The sequence below is a fragment of the Syngnathoides biaculeatus genome, chromosome 11 (assembly GCF_019802595.1).
Source record: "Syngnathoides biaculeatus isolate LvHL_M chromosome 11, ASM1980259v1, whole genome shotgun sequence".
NCBI classification, from domain to species: domain Eukaryota; kingdom Metazoa; phylum Chordata; class Actinopteri; order Syngnathiformes; family Syngnathidae; genus Syngnathoides; species Syngnathoides biaculeatus.
The window spans coordinates 15,220,434-15,239,422 of NC_084650.1; the positions used below are offsets into that span (position 1 = coordinate 15,220,434).

The window sequence follows — 18,989 nt, forward strand, 5'->3', positions numbered from 1 at the left end:
TTGTAGATTTTTTTTAACCTTTGTTAAATAAATGAGTTTTCCTTAAATGTATACTATATATATTAAACTCTTTATTTATTAAGATGTTTTTATATACAAAATAAAAAATAATATTCAACTGTTTATTGATTAAGGTTTTTTATTTACAAAATTAAAAAACAATATTTATTGTTTATTGATTAATATTTTTACTTACAAAGGACAAAATAAAGTTTTCTAATGCATACTGTAATTAATTTACATGTTTTTTGTAGTTTAAAAATGTTATTTACAATAAACATAACTAATCAAGTGTTTTTAAAAACTTAAATATTTCTAAAATTATTTAGAAAAAAACAATCATGCAAGCATTTTAGACAAAATTGAAGATAAGAAAGACTGAGCAGTGGAGTAGCGGTGGGCACATTTGCCTCACAGTTCTGAGGTTCGGGGCTCGAATCTTGACTTTGACCCTCCCGTGTTAAGTTTGTGTTTATGTGCCCCGCGATTGACCGGCGACCAGTCCGTGGCGTACCCCGCCGATTGCCCAGAGGTACTTGGCACAGGCGCCACCTCACCCACCACCCTAATGAAGACAAGCGCCACAGAAAATGGATGAAAGTGGAGAAGAAAAAAAAAGACTCAAGAACAGAGTGGGCCATCTGGATATAAATCATATCAAATCTCATCGGAGCATCTTTGCTGATAAATGGATCCGAGTGAGTCCACAGTGAAAAACTGATAACATGGCTTCGCTATCAAAGTTAAAGAATGTCTGAAGCTGGAAAAGTTGCCTGAAAGTTGGTTTGCCTTTTGAAACTTTTCGAAGATGTTGAAAAATGTTTTGGAATGTGCCTTCGCTGGCTTTGTCGTGAATCTGTTCGCACCCCAACGTGAAGAACACGTCCGCTCATTTTTCCTCCGCTCCGCTTAATCCCGCCGCCGGTGCCTTATTGTTTTGTCAGACGCGACTTGGCACGCTTCGACGAGCGCGGCGAAATATTTGGTATGCGCGGAGGAAGGTAAACCGACAGCCGGTTTTCACGATATGCGCCACGTGCGCGGATCAGGTCATAAAACGCCGCCGTGCGCCGTCTGGGCCTTGTGGGCCTCCCGGGAATTTGGCCGTCTTTTTCGTGCAAATACCAAATAAATGTATGCGTGTGTGTATTTTTTTTTTCTAAATATAACAAGATGGTCGGACAAGCACAGTTGGGAAGCTGTAAAGCGGTGGTCTCACAGTTCTGAGGACCCGGGTTCGAATCCCGGCCCCGCCTGTGTGGAACGGGAAATTGTGCTACGCAGAACGTTAGCAGCAAGGTTCTTGTCCGCGTCACACCCACCTGATCGATTTCTCGCCAATGTATTATCGATTGGACAAAGTGGCCATCCATCCATGTTTTCTGTGCCGCTTATCCTCACTAGGGTTGTGGGCGTGCTGGAGCGTGTCCCAGCTATCTTTGGGCGAGACGCCCTGAACTGGCCGCCGGCCAATCGCAGGACACGTAAAAACAAACCGCTCGCACTCACATTCACACCTATGGGCAATTTAGTCTTCAATCAAACAAAGGAAAGTAGAAAAACACAATGACAGTACATCCATCTATTTTTTTTTTTTTTGCTGCTTATCCTCAGGAGGGTCGCAGGCAGTGCTGGAGCCTATGCCAGCTGTCAACGGGCAGGAGGCGGGGTAATTTTGAGTGCCCAATCCATGTTGCATGTTTTTTGGGGCGGCACGGTGGGGCAGCTGGTAAAGCGTTGGGCTCACAGTTCAGAGGATCCGGGTTTGATCCCGGCCCCGCCTGTGTGGAATTTGCATGTCCGTGCCTGCGTTGGGTTTGGGAACCTCACCTGAGTCGTTTGTGCAGCATTTCGCTGCTGAGTGGAATTTGTGACGCGGCGTCATTAGTGACCTCAAGTGTGTCCAAAAATAAAATTCTCACAAGGCAGTTAACATGACTTAAATTGGCCTGACCCCCCCCCCCCCCCGACTGTCTTTGATGACCCCTTGTTGCAAAGGCAGAATTCGTGGGGCATCCTCATTTATGACCCAACTCCAATGGTTTGTCCAGTCCAGTCTGATGTTGAAGAATTTATTTATTTGTTTTTTTAGATAAAATCATTTGTGCCCGGATTCACTGACGGTGCAGTGGTACACACGCCTGCCTTTGGTGTGGGGCGCGTGGGATCGATTCCCGCTCAGTGATGGTGTCGATATCTGCGCTGCGACTGACTTGCGACCGGTTCAGGGTGTAGTCCGCCTTTCGCCTGAAGCTAGCTGGGATTGGCTCCAGCTTTCCCATTACCCTTGTGAGGATAAGCAGCTTGGATAATGACATGACATTTGTGCCCCTTAGCCCATCAAAAACAATGGCAAAGTGCAGTCATGCTCACAAAGTTGATTAGGATTCACATTTTTTATTCAGATCACGTTGTTTGTGTGGCCTCTTGTTGCTAGGCAGACTTCGTGGGGCACGATCATTAGTGCCCCCAGTTCCATCCGAAAATAAATTGTCGCAAAGCAGTCACATGTTGGTTATCATATGTTGGTTGAAAATGTTTCTCCTGGTTGTGTCATGTCATTATACAAGCCGCTTATCCTCACAAGGGTAGCCTATCGCTACATCATCAGTGACCTTTCCTGGTTGTATATCTCGTTTACCTTTTTTTACCGCTAGGTGGAATTTCAATTAATCATTCAATCAAATGTCCCCACGAGGCAGAATCAAGAATATTGGTGAAAAGAAAAAAAAATGGTCTAATAACTATCATTTTGCTGCATTCATTTTGCATTCCTTCTTTCTTTCTTTTCCTCCAGCTTTACTTTATCTTCAAAGAACATTCCGTGCATTGCATTCAGCTCGCAGCACTTGGGTGGTCACTTTCTCAACTGTTGGGGGGCTCCCTCAGGAACCTTTTTAGCTAAAAAAAAAAAAAAAAAAAATCCATGAAGGCAACATTTTGTCCGAACAAAAGAAATTTTGAAAGAAAAAACAAAAACATTGAAAGGCATTTCTGTAAGAGCCATTTTTTTCCCAAGATGAATACAACTAAAAGCGGGCATTTTTAAGGAAGGTCAACCATTTTAGATGATGAATTTATTTTTTAATAATGTTGTTCTACTGAAGCTAACTAATAATGAATAAAATATTTCTTACCATTAGTGCGTCTTCTGGAAATGCAGTTTTGTGGATGCCTTTGCATTCTGGTTGGTGTGAGATGAGGTCGAGCTTCGTGAAAGCGTCGAGGCGTCCGTTAAATCCGTGAAATATGATCGGAGGGTGATTTTTTTATTTTTTGGGATGGGAGAATGACCGCTGACATGCAAAATGGTCGATTCGACGACTCTCACACACATATGACAGGAACCGCGTTCCGAGTTTTGCAAGTCTGCGAGTTGAATTTTTTTTTGTGACCCAAGCCTGTTAAAACAAAAAAAAAAAAAAAAAAAAAAAAAAAAAATGGGAGTCACAGTCATGAAGTTGACTCAGATTCTTTCTCTTATTCATATACCGTAATTCCCGGCCTACAGAGCACACCTTGTTATAAGGCTCACCAGGTACATTTGTAAAGGAAATACCATTTGGTACATGCGTAGGCCGCAGCCGTGTAAAAGCCCCAAGTGCCCACATTGAAACTGACACGAAAACACGGGATATTTACAAAGAAAGATCGTCCAGAGAGTTTAACGGTAGCGCCGCCACGCTAACGCCAATCCTAATGCGACTCCCGCCACGCTAACACTAGTGCTAATGCTAGCGCCAACAGGGCTGGTTAAAAACAACATACTGGTAAAAATCACTGAGACATGGCAGTAATACGCTAGCGCAGCGCTAACAGGGCCGGACTGGTAAAAGTAACTTCCTCGGCGCGTATAATCGGTCTCACTCGAGTGCCCCTTTGTGGCCGTTAGAAAAAATGCACAAATTAGCCGCATCACCGCATAGACCGCAGGTTTGAAAGTGTGTGAAAAAAGTTGCGGTTTATAGGCCGGAAATTACGGTAATGTTGTATGTCTATAGAACAAAACTTTTTTTTTATTTTCCTTAGTACACAAAGAGGCTAACGCTAGAACGGCTGTGCTAATGAGGCTGGTTAAAAAACAAAACAAAACAAAACAAACAAACAAAAAAACATACTGGTAAAAATCACTGAGACACGCCAGTAACACGCCAGCGCAGCGCTAACAGGGCCGGACCGGTAAAACTCAGTTCCTCGGCACAAAAATTCCACCGGTCTTAGGAAAAAAAAAAACACACAAATTAGCCACATCACCGCATAAACCGCAGGGTTGAAAGCGTGAGAAAAGAAGTCGCTGTTTATTGGCTGGAAAATACGGTAATTTCTTTCAGATTAGACGCGCACGGCTGCGAATCGAAATGGAAAATGACGCCAACTCGATATGTCGACTTGATTAATAACGTTAATAACGCGTCGTTTCGCCTCACCGTCATCAACTACGCTGTGACTTTAATGTCAAAATGTCTACCGGTTTTGACCTTTACTTGTTTGATTTGCTGGGGGGAAAAAAATGGGTGCTGATGGCGTGCCAACAGCACCCATGGGGTGACGTGTTTGTTATCAAGTCACAAAATTGTCTTTTTTTTTGTGCTGGTAAATGTCACCAAGTTGATCAACTAGACGGACGCGAGCGAACGAATCCGGGCGAGATTTGACGTATCCGAAACGACGGCTGGGGCTGAGCGCGCTGACGTCTTCGCCGGGGTTTGTGTCCCCAATCTGGATGTGTGAGGATAAACAGTCTTTATCTGAGGGGCGGGGGGAGGAGAGGGGGTGGGAGATACCACCCTGGCCGCGTAATTAAAGGCTGCTAACGACGTATTGTTAGCATTTACATTGCCGGCGGCCGCGGCTGAAATTCCGCGTATGTCGCTCAAGGACAATCCGGGTCTAGCTGGGTCATGTTGTCGGCATATTTCTGAGTCACTTGAAATAATTACATTTCTGGAGATGGTTTACTTGAATAATTCCTGCCTGTTGCCTCCTGATAACGGTTGACCCTTGAGCCCAAGTTCTATTTATAAGATACAGCACAAAGACACGCGCGGTTATGTTTTGTCCGTGCGCAGATTAATGGACACCATCTAGTCCGGCAGGTAGCATATGACGTATTTCGACTATGATTTGTAACGTCGAAATAAAAGATAGTCTAGAAAGAGCTTCCACACTGTCTCCTTAGTTAGATAACAGCAAAGTCATTTCCCAGTAAAAGAAATCTAGTTGCATAAAAAATTGTCGCCAATGATATCATCAAGAACCGGTTTAAAGTTCAAGGCTAGCATCACACAATACTACCGTATATTCCGGCCTACAGAGCGCACCTGGTTGCAAGCCTCACCCAGTAAAGGAAATACCATTTGGTACATACATACGCCGCAGCCGTGTAAAAGCCGCAATTGCCCACATTGAAACACGAGATATTTACAAAGACTGTACACGTAGCGCTTAACGTCCGCTCCGGTTCGATGTCCCCCACAATGCCGAGCGGCTCTTTTTGACCGGCAATATGGCGCCGTCAAAATGGTGACGTCACATGCACAAGCTCTATTTATAATACAATTTTAATTTCAATGACGTCGCCTGCACTAACTGGATTCTGGAGGCCAGGGCCAGATTACACGAATGTGACAATTTACAAGAAAGGAGTACAGCTGAGAGAATATTCCGGTGATTGTGAACCATAATCCAAAAACAGGAAATCATTCATTTATTTTTTAAAACTAACTTGGGCTTCTGCAGGAGTGGGAGTCAAAATCCACTCTACGTCAGCCTCGACTATAGAGGAGATTATTCAAATTTATTTATTCCGTTTTTTTTTTAATCTATCTGTTTATCATTCATTTTATTAAGGAACGTGGCGATTTATTTATTTCAAATAATAAAATATAAATACTACAAGTATAACATGTTTTATTTCCTCATGAAACATAAAATAAATAAGTAATAATATTTCATGACTAAATTCATTGACTAAAAATAAGAATATCCATCCTTCCATTTTTAACACCGCTTAACCCGTTTAAGGTCACGGAGAGCTGGAGCATATAAAATATGAATATGTACTGTATTAGGAATTTTAGGGTTCGAATCCCAGCCCTGCCAGGCTGGATTTTTACATACACATTGAATTTTTTTTTTTTTTTTTGGGGGGGGGGGTCAAAGGAGGTCAAACATTATTTTCAAATCGATTGAAATGATTATTTTTTTAAAGAATCGGATAGGTTCAGCCATTTTTAAAGAGCTACTCTGCTGCCCTCTTGTGGTGGAAAAAGGTGGCACATGTAGACCAAAACACGAGACTATTTTTCGTACGTTGTGGATAACTTGGGGATGGGGGTTACATGTCTTTCTTTCACATCCTTTTTGTAATTATTTATTTTTTTTGAGGGTTTAAAATAATCTGGGTCGAAATGCCCAAAATATTTATTTTACAAGATTTTCTAATTGGTCTTTTCTGTTTGACATTTGAAACTGTCGAATGTGTGATTAAGACGCGTCATATAAATAAATTTTGCTCTTAATGGGTCGATGGCCAAGCTACCATCTACTACCTTTTTTTTTATGTGGTGCGATTAATTTCAATTAGTTTTGACTATAAAGTCAACATTTTGCTACGATTTTGAATTTTTGCAGATCACGTCAAGATAAACTGGGCAAAAACTTTGCGATTCAATTAGCTAGCGGTATAGCTCTACGTGCCTCATTAGCTTTTTAACCAATAGCTTCGTGGTGATAAAGGTCCACAAAAACAATTCAAGACGAGGCATTAAAGTATCGGAGTGCAGCCAACTGTTATTTCGGGGTTGTAAAATCAAGCCTTACCTTGCGTCAACACAGCTGGAAATGTGTGAAGCGGGTCTGACCATCGATATAAATTAAAACACCAGCGCGGCGTAGCTAGTCGAGGTGCCTATGTGGCGGCCATGTTGGAAAGGTCAATGTTGCCTTCAAAGGCAACGAACGCCTGAACATTGAAATGAACTCATAACGTCCTCAATTCTCAACTGATTTTAGGTTTATTTTTTTAATAAACGCCAAAGGGAGCGATATATCCGCATAATATTGATTAAAAATGTTGTTTTAATTAATTTAAGGATCAATTCAGAGGTGGGACTATTATTTTTTTTTTGTATGTTAACAGGCCTGACCTCACCGCTCCCACTCAGCAAAAATGCTAATCCAGATGCAGAAGACCTTCCTTTTCTCCTCCTTTATTTGTGTAAGCAAGCTCACACAAGCTGTTCTGATAGCGACGGTTGATCCAAGCCTCACAAAGTCTCGTTTATCTTTTCAAGTACACCTCAAAAATGAATATTTATACATGGAATACTGACTGATGCCAGTAAAATCAAATTCAGTTGTGCATATTCAGCTCAAGATCAACCAGAAATCTACATATACTGTACATGAATGGAAATTGAGCTGTCAAGACGTGATGCGATATGATGACAAAAGATTGTTGGAAATATATATGCAATATCAGTGCATCGGATATTGTTTTGGCCTGCAGAAGGGGCCTGTATAATTCTGCATACTCGACCGGATGGAGGGATGGATGGACGGATGAATGTCTCCTATTGTTCCAACGAGAGCGACTTCTGATGAAAAATGCATGTTTGACACCCCCCGGCGGCGTCCCCGGTCTCTCTCCGTTGACACGTCCTCCCGACACGACGCTTGCTCCACCCCACACGGCCCCCGCACCCCGGCCCGGGGGAGTCCAGACATCCGGAATATCTTGACCTCCTTGTGTCGAGCTGCCCCCTTCTCTCTCGCTGACAAACTGACAGCGTATTTCTGGAGAATGAAAAGTTGGAGAGAGAGGTGGTGGTGGTGGGGTGAGGGGCTCGGGGTGGGGCGTTGGACGACGACTTTACTTTTCACAATGCACTTAGACCACCAGGCAGCGCAAAGGCAAATTTGTAATAACTGCGTTATTACGAATCTATTACATGTGCTGGTTTACTCATGAGTGGAAAATATGCACATTGTGTGTATACAGTAAATGCAGTCAATAAATAAATACCTGACACCACTTTCTCTAATTGAAAGGGAAAATTGCAATTCAGAAGAATCCAGGTTAAAAAAATAGTAACAGGTTTTGGGGGTGAACCAGGCTGAGATTCGAATGGCTTTAAAAAAAAAAAAAAAGATTTGATGATGGCTCAACAGCGGAGCGCACCGACGAGCGTGTAAACGGCGGCCACGAGATTGCACTGTTGCACTTGCCGTCATCGTGCAGTTGCAGTGCTGCAGCCGCCTCTGACGAAGTCAAGTGTACGTGTGAACCAGTGAGTCAGTGTACCAAAAAAAAAAAAAAAAAAATGTAAGAGCTCATCTGGAATGATGATGATCTGGCACTCGAGTCAAGACGCAATGTTCATCCGCTGTCACTCAGTAGCTTGGAAATTTTTTTAAAAGGTGCAGCGTAGAAAAGAATAGATCAGAACTTTTTCGTCGGTGTGACTGTCACGTAGAACACCAGAGACCTTGCGCCAACTGTTCCACCCCGCTTGGACCCGTTTCTTCACTTCCTGACCACAGTCACCATTGCTCTGTATTGTTGACGCCAAGTATTTGAAGCCGTCCACCCTCGCCATCTCTTCTCTCTGGAGCTTCATTCACTCTTCCTCCTCTGCACATATATTCTTGTTTATTTCGGCTGATCTTCGTTCCTCTCCTTTCCGGTCCACGCCTCCATCTTTCTAATTGTTCCTCCGCCTGCTCCCTGCTTTCACTGCATATCACAATATCATCCGCGGACATCATAGTCCAAGGGGATTCTGGTCTTACTTCATCTGTCAGCCTATCCATTACCACCGCAAACAGGAAGGGGCTGAGCGCGGATCCCTGATGCAGTCCCTCCTCCACCTTAAATTCTTCCGACACAAATACGGCACATCTCACCGCTGTTCTGCTGCCCTCATACATGTCGTGTTCTATATTCTAACATATTTCTCCGCCACACCGGACTTGCGCATGCAGTACCACAGTTCCCCTCTTGGTACTCTGTCACTCGCTTTCTCTCAGTCTACAAAGTCACAACGGAGCTCCTTCTGACCTTCTCTGTACTTTTGGACCCTTGAAACTTTTTCACGCCTCCTGTTATGATCGACATCCCAACGAGTATTAAGCGTAAATCACTGCAGAATTCTCCCTTGAGGCAATAGCAAAGTACTGTAATTCTGACCTTTAATGCCAATGACTCACATGCGGCGTCATTTAAAAGCACGGCGCGAGATTTATCACTTGTGAGATATTTTATCCGACGCCTTGTCACATTCTAAATGATTTTCAAGGCTGCAGATTCTGATAAACATGCGCACACGCACTGAAATGAAAGGAGGGATTGCGCACAACAACGACGTGGGAGACGTACGAAAGTGACTTGGAATGGCGTCATCAGACAGCCGTTTCAAAAAGTTGACGTTTTACAAAGATTTTAATGCTCATATTGGGAATATGTGGTGAATATTGGCTCACGGGTGCCTGTAAAATATCAGGAAGCCATTTAAGTGGTAAGTTGTCATCCGTGAGAGGAAAAAAAGTGGCATCGACAGTTACTTTTAATGAAAAATAAAATCCCCAATTGGGGGATTGGACCACCCCTCCCCCCCACTGATGAGCGGGTTCTACATTGGACAACCACGTACTCGCTAGTTGTATTTTTTCCATTAGTGCGTGCGGTGGCAAAGTTTGATGACTCACCTCACCTGAAAAGATAAAACTTCAATTCGCTCAACTCCACAAGGTCAGTTTGATCAAAAAGATGGCTGCCATCCCATAATAATGATCCCCACCCGCCGGAAACATGGACACCGGCCAACATCTGCCACACACCGCAGGAAGGGAAAATGAAAGCGTGGAGAGTTGGGGGTGGAAAGTTGGGTGGGTGGGTGGGGTGTGGGGGGTGGGGGGTCTCCAGAGGTGCAAAGCTGACGCGATCAAGTCTGCCTGTCAAGTTTAAGCAACATGACGGGATTCATTTTTAATGGTCTTGTAACAAAAAAAAAAAAGAAAAAAAGAAAACACAAAATAAAACAGTATTTTAAAAGATTAGGGGAAAAAATATTTGTAAAATGTAACGTTTTTAAATCTTAAAATTAATTAAAATGAAACATCTAATTAAAAATTGAAGTGTAATTTTTTTTAAATAGTATAAAATTTTTCAAATGTAACATTTAAATAGCATTTTTGTTTAACTGTGAAACACTCCAAAAAAATGTTTGCACCAAAAACAATAAGTTCAAGCAACATGACGGGATTCCTTTTCAATGGTCTTATAACAAAAAAAAAAAAGAAAAAACCAAAAACAAAACAGCATTTTAAAATGAGATGAGAGCAAAAAAAAAAAAAACTCGTGACATTTTTAAATCTTAAAATTAATTAAAATGAAACGTCTTAAATTAAAAAGTGTAATTAAAAAAATAGTGTAAAATTTTATAAATGCAACATTTAAATAGCATTTTTCTTTAACTGTGAAACACTCAACTAAAAAAATTTTTTGCACCAAAAACAAGTTCAAGCATCATGACGGGATTCATTTTTAATGGTCTTGTAACAAAAAAAAAAAAGAAAACCCAAAATAAAACAGTATTTTAATAGATTAGAGGGAAAAAAAACTTGTAAAGTGTCACATTTTGAAATCTTAAAATTAATTAAAATGAAACGTTTTTAATTAAAAATTCTCATTTAAAAAAATAGTATAAAATTTTATAAATGCAACATTTAAATATCTTTTTTTTTAACTGTGAAACACCCGAGAAAAAAATGTTTGCACCAAAAACAACAAGTTCAAGCAACATGACAGGATACATTTTTAATGGTCTTATAACAAAAAAAAGAAAACCCAAAATAAAACAGCATTTTAAAAGATTAGAGGGGAAAAAAACTCGTAAAATGTGACGTTTTTAAATCTTAAAATTAATTCAAATGAAATGTCTTTAATTAGAAATGTAAGCGTAATTAAAAAAATAGTATAAAGTTTTATGAATGTAACATTTAAATAGCATTTTTAATTTTTTTCAACATCACGGGATTATTTTTTAATGAATAAAACAGTATTTTAAAAGATTAGAGGAAAAAACTCGTACAATGGGACATTTTTAAATCTTAAAATTAATTCAATTGAAATGTCTTTAATTACAAATGTAAGCGTAATGAAAAAAATAGTATAAAGTTTTATGAATGTAACATTTAAATAGCATTTTTCATTTTTTTCAACATGACGGGATTAATTTTTAATGAATAAAACAGTATTTTAAAAGATTAGAGGAAAAAACTCGTAAAATGTGACATTTTTAAATCTTAAAATTCATTAAAATGAAACATCTTTAATGAAAAATGTGTCCTTTTTTTTAAATAGTATAAAATTTTATAAATGTAACATTTAAATATCAATTTTCTTTAACTGTGAAACTCAAGAAAAAAATGTTTGCACCAAAAATTGTATATATATATATATATTTTTTTTTTTTATGAGAGGGGATTCATTTTTGGAGACAACATCAGCCTAAAATAAGCAATAATTAGTAGATTAAATGTTAATTGTCAAAGATGAAGTTGACAGATCATTTGCATTTGCTGCAGTTTATATGATACTATTCAAATTTTTTAGGATGGTGATTTTGCCTGTTTGGGGTTTTGAAATAGGGAAAAAAAAAAAAAATTGCAGTCGCGACTCGGGTACCCTGCAAATATTTTGTGGAGGCGTTCTGAGAGTGCAAATGTGTGCAGCCGCCGTCCTCGCCGGTGCGATTTTGCTTTAAGATGGCAAAACACGTGAGTCATGATTCAGAATTGACTGCGCAGTGTGGGTGTGGGCCAATTATTCGGCCCACTCGCTGCGTCCATGACGGGAATGTGGAGCTGGTGCTTTCCTTTCTTTAGTTCTTCATTTTTTATCCGCTCACGTGCATTTGAATGAAACGCGACATTCACAAAATGCAATCAATCGCTTGACGTGTGCTTATAATAATCGACTAGTTGACACTTATTAAATTCCAAAAAAATTGAGTTATTTTTGTTATTATTATTATTAATTAGTTATTTTTTTCCTCCCTCATATGTATATTACTGTTTTTTTGAAACATTTTTTTTTAAAATTACAAACATAACAAAAAAGAGATTACAATTAATGGCATTTAAAATAAATTTAATGTGAAAAGTGAAATGTCTTTGCAAATTCAAACTAATCAAATTTGAAATGTTTCAGACGTCAAATTTTTTCAAAATAAATTAAAAATTTAAGAGACTATTACCGTAATTTCCGGCCTATAAGCCGGGACTTTTTTCACACACTTTCAACCCTGCGGTTTCTGCGGCGATCCGGCTAATTTTTTTTTTTTTTTTTTTTTTTTAACGGCTGCAAGGGGGCACTCGAGCGGATAAGGTAAGAGCGAGACCGGTGGAATACTTGTGCCGAGGAAGTGACTTTTACCGGTCCAGCCCTGTTAGCGCTGCGCTAGCGTTTTACTGCCGTGTCTCAGTGATTTTTACCGGTATTTTTTTTGAACCGGCCCTGTTAGCGCGGTGCTAGCGTTAGTGCGGCGCCGCTAGCGCAAAACTCTCTGTGTACCGTCTTTCTTTGTAAATATTTCGTGTTTCACTGTGGCCACTTGCGGCTTTTACACTTGTGCGGCTTATGTATGTACCAAATGGTATTTCCTTTACAAATGTACTGGGTGAGGCTTATAATCAGATTAATAAATTATTATTTTTTTTCATTTGAATTTTAAATTCGTTTTGAATAGCTTTGAATTGAATTAATTCAAAATAAATTACAACTGTCTTTTTAAAAAAGTTTGTTTAAATAAGTTTTTCACAAAATAAAAAAAAATAAAATGCTGACAGACCAGGTTACTACTTCTACTACTACTACTACTACTGCTATTGCTACTACTACATTAGAATATTGATGATTAATGAATCCAAAAGTGCCCATCTTAATTACACTTAGTTTTGGAACTTGGTTCATTAAAACTATTGAAATTTCCATTTTTCACTTTTTTTTCCCCCCTTCACATAATCACTCAACTATGAATCCCGACTGTAACTTTATCTAGATTTTCCTGATTAAAGATGAAGGGAAGCCGAGTGGTCCGTCAATTTCCTTCATGCCGCTACGTCGTAGATTAATCCCGCTCTGTTGTAATGTTTGCATTTCTGTTGTGCGTTAATGTCGTCGTGTTGCGGCATTCGCAAATGCCGTGACCTGTCTCGTCCAAGGCATCTTTTACCGTCAACAACTGTTAGCATTTTGTTCGCATTTTTAAGCTTTGCCTTCATTATGTCACCGACTGGGCAGTGTACATCCGAAAATGACGTGCCACTCGGATGTGATCCGAAGTGGCAAAGTGTTTTTGCGTCTTCCTCTCCCGCGCCCGTCAGAGAACAAAAGCGCAACCGCGTGAATGCACATTGTGCCACTTTTTCAAATGTCAGTTTGGATCAGCACCTTCGTTCGCCACCTCAGCCTGTCCGCCGGGGCCAAAGCGCACCCGTGTGGCATTTGGGTGCCCTCCCCCTGTAAACCCTCTTGGGTGTCCGCCATACAAATAAAAACGACTGCCGTTGTGTCGTGTGATCTGGAGGAGGATAATCAGCTCGAGATGTTCTGGCCGCTTTAAAATGAGACGAGCTAACGCTTCAAGACTCACGATATAGCTAAATGAGAAGCGCTAAAGCTAAAGGAAAGTACCTCTAGCTAAATTAGATGAGCTAAAGCTAAAAAAAAGATCATCTGACCTTTTCCGTTGCTTCCTGCCATCATACATCCGGTTTTTACCATCATAAACCCTGACCCTGTCTTGAAAGCCAACCTTAAACCACCTTGCCTTTAAACCTGCACCCGAATTGGAAACCGTAGCCTGGCTTCAAACCCTTACTTTATAACCCGAACCATAATTTCAAGACCAAACCCTGTCTTTCAACTCTACTTTGAATCCATAACCCAAATATCAAGTCCTAAACCGAGCTTCAAACATGACTTTGGAACTCTAACCCTGGCTTCAAGCCCTGATTTGAAAACCACGGCTTCGAACCCTATGATGAAACTAAGCCTGGTTTCAAACAGTTTGAAAATCCGGTTTGAAAACCCAACTTTGAACCCTAACTCTATCCATTTTCTTTGCCGCTTATCCTCACAAGGGACGCGGGGAGCGCCGGAGCCTATCCCAGCTGTCAATGGGGCAGGAGCCGGGGGTACGCCCATAACTGGTCACCAGCCAATCGCAGGGCACATGGAGACAAACATCCGCACTCACAATCACACCTAGGGGCAATTGAGAGTGTCCGATTAATGTTGCAGGTTTGTTGGGATGTGGGAGGAAACCGGAGTGCCCACCCGGAGAAAACCCCCACAGGCACGGGGGAGAACATGCTAACACCACACAGGCGGGTCCGGGATCGAACTCCAGAACTATGAGGCCTGTCATGAGCCAGGCTGGACCACGGCCAAGAGGGGGCGTGGCCACTGGTCACCGCTCACAGCTGTATCACATTGGGACTGTCATTACGGCATTTGCCAGTCTGTTGTGCGTTGTGGCCAGAGTTAAAGAGTTGCATTCACTGACAGTAGGAATCTCCACCACTGAACATAGTGTAGTGTTGAGATATCGTCGTCAGTGTTTCTGCGCCACCTCAGTTTAGTCCTGTCTCAGTTTATGTTCCCTAAGTCAATAGTACTTAGTTTGTCTCCTCGTCATCAGACCTCGCGTCACGTTTTTGGATCCTGCTTTTTGCTTAGCCTTTGTGTACCTCTGCCTTCTCGGACTGCTTACACCGTGTATGACCTCAGCTTTGAATAAAACTACGCCTAACATCATGTCCTCGTCTAGGAGTCCTGCATTTGCGTCCGGTTCGTGACAGAGGCCGAAATTCGTCACAGAGGCCAACGCTTTACCAGCTGCCCGTGTAAAGTCTTTTTAAGGGAAGAAAAGAGGACATTTATATGTCAGGGTATTAAAGTTTAACAGGGAGAAAGTCATATTTTAACGAGGTAGTTTCAAAAATGCAACTTTTTTTCTTGCGATATTACGGCATTCTGGGGAAAAAAAAGTAAGCTGTTTGTTGTTGAAAAAAAAAAAAAAAAACGTTTGGGCTTTAAGTCGCAACTGGCAGATTCGAGCTAGTCTAAATTGCGTTTTGATCACCCTTCAGGCGTCATCCCGAGTCCTCGGCGAACATTATGCGCCAAAATACGGCGTCTAATGCTCACGATGTCGGTATTCCCGCAGTTCTTTTGAAAGGAGATTTTAGGGGGGAGATGACAAACTTATTTATTCTGATACGCACGAAAGAAAGCGATGCAGAGGGCCTAATGCGTCCCTGTAGATGCTGTACGTAACAATTAATGTATGTAAATCTGCGGCTTCAGACATTTTAATGCCTCAACGGTAGCTCCAGAGGAAGAAGCGCCTCAATCACCAGATTAAATCCGCACAGTACGGCGGGTATAAAAAGTCCGCACACCCCCCTTGGTTTTTTTTTCTGGGGCTTTTGTCAGGGTGGAGGAATTATAAACAATCTTCTCCACATAATTGTTGCTGTGCCCTTGAAAAGAGTTTTGTATAAACCTATTTTTTTTTTGTTTCTTTTTTTTAAATAGGCAGATTTGCCGCAAAAGGGCGAGCACGGCGAGGGCGAACGGCCGCGTGCGTCCCTCTCAGACAAACACGAAGAGAGTAAAAGCAAACACGGCCGGAGTCGGTCGGGACACGCTGTTTGTGCTCGGGGGAGGGAGCGCAGCGACGTGGGCATTTTCAACACCTGATTAGCGCCGAATGCTCAACGCCTGCAAAGTGGATCGCTGAGCCATCTGGACACCTTCGATCACCGTATTCTTGGACAGGAGACGAAGAAGAAATAGATGCTCAAATTCAAGACGAGGCATTGGAAGGCTTTCTTTTCTTTTCTTTTTTAAAAATAGACAGACTGGCATTGCCATTTATAGATGAAATAAAAAAAAAAACAACCCATTTATCTATTCATCCATCCATTTTCTTTGCCGCTTATCCTCACTAGGGGCGCGGGGAGTGCCGGAGCCTATCCCAGCCTATCCATCGGGCAAGAGGCGGGGTACACCCTGAACCAGTCGCCAGCCAATCGGAGGGCGCATAGAGTCGCACTCACAATCACACCTTGGGGCAATTTATAGTGTCAAATTAATGTTGCATGTTTTTGGGACGTGGGAGGAAACCGGAGTGCCCGGAGAAAACCCACGCAGGAACATGCAAACTCCACACAGGCGGGGCCAGGATTGAACCCCGGGTCCTCAGAACTGTGAGACCAATACTTCACCAGCTGATCCACCGTGCCGCTTTTATTTATTTAATAAAATATTATTTTAAGAATGCGTTCATCATTATTTTTGTTGTATTTTTTTCTCATTACAGTGAATACCCGGTTCTCGAACAAATCAGTTTTCGAACAAAAATTTCTCGGGGTTTTTTTTTTTTTTTTTGCTTCTGTTTTCAAACGAAAATCGGTACTCGAATGCCCCCGACAAAACCCGGAAATAACATAACGCACGCAGCCCGACACGTTAATCCAACCACAAGCCACGTTGTTATTGTGTATAACTTTCTGCAGATGAGTCTCGGTAGCTACATTTACGCTTTTTTCCTTCCTATTGAGGATTATCAACCCCCAATCGTGGCCCCAAAGAAGTGACACTAGACAAGAACTCCCAGGGCGCGAGTCACCCCCACCAAAGAGAGTTGATAGTGTTGCATTGCTTTTTTTTCTGGAGAACTTTAATAATGCTCTGTTCCATTTGCATTTCTGCATTTTTGTTTTGTTTCAAAACTTTCATTAACTTGAGTTAAGAGTTGCTTTTGGATGTTACTTTTTGTAAAAAGAAAAACTTTTTTGGGGGTTGCTTTTTTGCTCCTCATTAATTATTGCTTGTTTAAAGTTATTCTGCACTTTTGTTAAAAAAAAAAAGTTGACAAGACGAGTCGCTACAGAAACGGCAATGCGCTCCCAGCTTAGCCTACTCTACTACTAAAGCATACACTTTAGGCAAAAATTAAATATATTTCTAAAATTATTTTATTATATAAGGTATTTAAACTATACATGTATTGCAACTATGCAGTTTATTATCAGAAAACGCTAAAAAAAATGCTTCAAAATGCCCAATTTTTTTAGGGTTTGAACGCATTGTATCTTTTTCCATTAATTGTAATGGGAAATCTCGATTCGGTCTTCAAACAAATCCCTTCTCGAACCGCCTTTTGGAAGGGATTGTGGTTGAGAACTGAAGTTCTACTGTATTTTTATTATTGTATTTTTTTTTAGTAAAAATGACTATTGGTTTCACACTAAACTACATTATCTTCTTTCGGCATTTCTGTTTTTATTTACATAAACATTATAACACCGATTCAGTTTATTTGTAGTATTTTATCTGAACTATTTATGTATTTTTTGTTTTGATATTTAGTAACTTTATATTTTATTTATTGATTTATTTTAATGTTCAATTTTTAATTTAAAAAAAAAACAGTTTTAGCAATCAACATTCTTATAATGTAGTATTTTTCTTCATTTTATACATTTTTATTAATATTGTTTGTTTTTCACCATATTTATATTGAAAACATGCATTATTTCAATGGTATGAAGATGTAAATTCACATTATTTTAGTTTTCAATTTTTCATAAATTTTTGTAAATCAGTTTAAACATATTTCAACAATTTTACTAATCAACATTCTTGAAATGTTTTATTTTCTTCATTTTGTACCTTTGTAGTAATATTGTTTATTTTTCACTTCATTTATTTTGAAAACATTCATTATTTCAACAGTATGAAGACGTAAATTCACATTATTTCCCATTTGTTTTCCTATCCTCTAGTAATTTTTCTCAATATATTTATTGTTCTCTCTTGCATGATATTTTTAATTTTTTTCAATTTTAAATTATGATTAATGCCATTTGTGCCTACATTTTGTTCAATGTGTTGGATTATTTAGATGTTGCTTTTAATCACGGAGACAGCCATCTCGCAGTAAAAGCAAAGGTAACAAAAACTCCGTTGATAACATCCCGCCGCCCCTCTCGTATTCCTTTAAATATTTCACACGCCAATTTATTTTTAATCCGCCGCCCGTCTGCAACAAATCAGAGCCATTCAGTTCCACGTCGTGGCCTCTCTCGGCACTCATGCCTTATTTACGAGCGCTGTGACGAAACTCAACTGGGGCTGGACCGTTCACGGGGTAAAATCCGGTTTTCCTTCTCATTTAAAAAAAAAAAAAAATGGTCGGGTTTTGTTTCAGAGCATCTGGGTGGACTCGAGCGCGCGAGAGGAATATCGTGCGATGACACGATGACTCGTCGTGGCAATAGCGATGACACACGTGTGTCCCTGTGGAGAAATTTAAACGAACGCAACCTCCCGATGCTTTGTTCACGACGGAAAGAATAAATTGGGCCTATGAAAACAATAAAAAAAAATAAAATAAAATGAAAACCTTGCAAGGGGAGAAGGAGAAACAAATGAGGTAATGTGGTTGCACAAGTATGCACACCCTCTTATCACTGTTTATATGGCTGTTCGAAATTAACCAATCACATCTGTTTATTAAATTAAAAGTGCTTCTGATTAAGCCCAAACAAAGTTCAGATGTTCTAGTAGCCTTTTTTTTTGCCTTTTTAAAATTTTTTTGCTTTCTAGCAGATGCCTGAAGGTTTTGCGCTACCACCAACTTGTATTTGGAACTGTTTATAACTCTTTGTCTTGACTAAGGCCTCATTTGCAGAATTAAAATGATTTGTTTTTTTTTTTAATGAAACTGGGGTGTGTAGATTTTTCATAGCCTGTCTTTATGATAAAAATAAAAAAAATATTATCCATAACACACCAAGAACTGCTTCAGAATCAGTGGAGCCCAACATTTTTGAGCAATCATTCCTTTGTATTTACAAGCAATTTAACTTCAAGTTATTCCTCGTATAATTTTAATATTTTAACGTGTTTA

At 40.2% G+C, this 18,989-nt stretch overlaps 1 long non-coding RNA gene across 1 annotated transcript; it reads right to left on the reverse strand.

Moving 5' to 3' along the window:
• Positions 1–158: 158 nt before the first annotated feature.
• LOC133508610 (uncharacterized) lies at positions 159–6,944 on the reverse strand. The gene is made up of 3 exons (XR_009797102.1): positions 6,823–6,944; positions 3,138–3,401; positions 159–2,901 (listed from the first exon to the last, which is right to left on the reverse strand). It is a non-coding gene; the product is annotated as an uncharacterized LOC133508610 (long non-coding RNA).
• Positions 6,945–18,989: the final 12,045 nt, after the last annotated feature.